Source organism: Phalaenopsis equestris, unplaced genomic scaffold (assembly GCF_001263595.1).
Source record: "Phalaenopsis equestris unplaced genomic scaffold, ASM126359v1 Scaffold000237, whole genome shotgun sequence".
Taxonomy (NCBI): Eukaryota; Viridiplantae; Streptophyta; class Magnoliopsida; order Asparagales; family Orchidaceae; genus Phalaenopsis; species Phalaenopsis equestris.
Genome location: NW_018164679.1, coordinates 695,484 through 697,210, shown reverse-complemented (window position 1 = coordinate 697,210; position 1,727 = coordinate 695,484). Strand labels below are relative to the sequence as shown.

The 1,727-nt window shown below is 36.1% G+C and overlaps 1 pseudogene; it reads left to right on the top strand.

The window, feature by feature from the left end:
* LOC110023945 overlaps positions 1-1,166 on the top strand; it is an 8,711-nt pseudogene extending 7,545 nt beyond the window's left edge.
* The last annotated feature ends 561 nt before the right edge of the window (positions 1,167-1,727 follow it).

The following is a 1,727-nucleotide window of genomic DNA, read 5'->3' as shown; positions in this document are numbered from 1 at the left end:
ATGCTTCTATTATAGAGAGATGATTTATTGAATTAATTTTACTTTTAATTCACTTAAAGTGTGATTAATTTATTGGTACATCTAATGTGTCTTGACAAGTGCATGTTTTAGGAAACTTATCAGTAAGACCCTTGAAGAACTTGGTACTAAATATGTTGTGATATTGCTGGTCATGCCTATTTGTAGGTTATTGATAATTATGCTCTGAGGGATTACATCTACACTCATCCTTCCAGCAAAAACAAAAATGGAACAATTTTTTTCTCAAGTGGAAGTCATGAATGAAGCTATGTCATTGTACAGTGAAATAGAATAGCATAATTTCTCCAAGTATCATGCTTGGAGTTTTTTTTTAATCAAAGCGGCATTTACGTACAGACCCCTCAAATCATATGTATTTGCATATCTAACGCCCAAACTTTAATTCTTGCTTACATACCACTTAGGTACGAAAGGTTTACTTTGTTTGTTAAAAGTTAAAATTGTGGTATTTTTTAATTTATATGAAACTTTTGGGTGGTATCAATGTAACAAATAAAAGTTAGTTGTTAGATATGTAAATATATAGGAATTAGGTGGTGTGTATGTAAATGTTGTTGTCTAGAGATATGAGTTTGTTAGTAAATTATTTGATTGTTTACACGTTATTTTTTGTTTTCTTTCTCAAAGTATGAATTTTGTAAAGAGATTTAATTATAATTCTATCCAATATTTGTGATTATTTTGATGGAATCATGTGGGAGATTATATATTGGTATGTTGAATGTATGTGAGCATCATTTTGATTGCAAAGGTTCAATAATTGGAGGCTTTGTCTGTAAGCCTCCGGTGGCAGCCCCGGCCCCATTGTCATCGACTTAGGAACTTTATGGCGGCAGTCGGGAACGGCGATTTGCTTTTCCGGTGAAAGAATGAATTCAAAGAAGGTTGGTGGCAGATCTCCTTCAGCTGCTGGTACTTATTTTAAGAAAGCAAACTACTTTCAAGCATCCCGTTGTGTTAGCAGTTATCCTAATCTTGAACAATTTAATGGTGACATGGGAAATTTGACCACTGATCCTATAGAGAATGATGAATGGGAAGTAGCTGGGAAAAAGAAGAATAAAGTTGGGGCTGTGGCTTGGAAGCAATGGAGTTCAAGTTCTGTTCCTAAAACATTGGTTTAGTCTGGAAATGTGAAATCTTGTACTGGTTAGGCTGATATTGCTGATTCTCAAGCAGCAGTTCTCAGGGATTAGAAATTGTGTAACTGCTATGACTCCACATTGTCTCACTGTACTGGAGTGCAAAAATACTGTTGTGTATGTGACCCAGAGCTGCATGAAACCAGTGAAGATAACAGGATTGTAAGGCTTAGAACTAAGATGCAACAGGAAGAGAGCAAAGAAATGATGGATTTTCAAGAACAATTTTTTAAAGTCTCAAATAGATAAAATGCACAAGCACACTGAGGAGAAGGAAAGGCAATATGAGAAGTTGCTTCAAGAGGAGCGTGCCAAGGGCAAATCTGCTGATTCAAACTCTGGATATGGCAGAGATTGCAACTTGAGCAAGAAGAGTGAAAAGTTTATAGAAAGCAAGGCAAAAGATGTGGAAGCATTTGAGAGTAGAAGGGAGAAGCTGATTAAAACATATGATGAGAAGAAGAGTTGGAAGAGGTCGAACTCGAGGCGGAGTTTCATGCTGAGCTCACCATATTGATGGAGGAGCATGCACCAAGTTCCTTT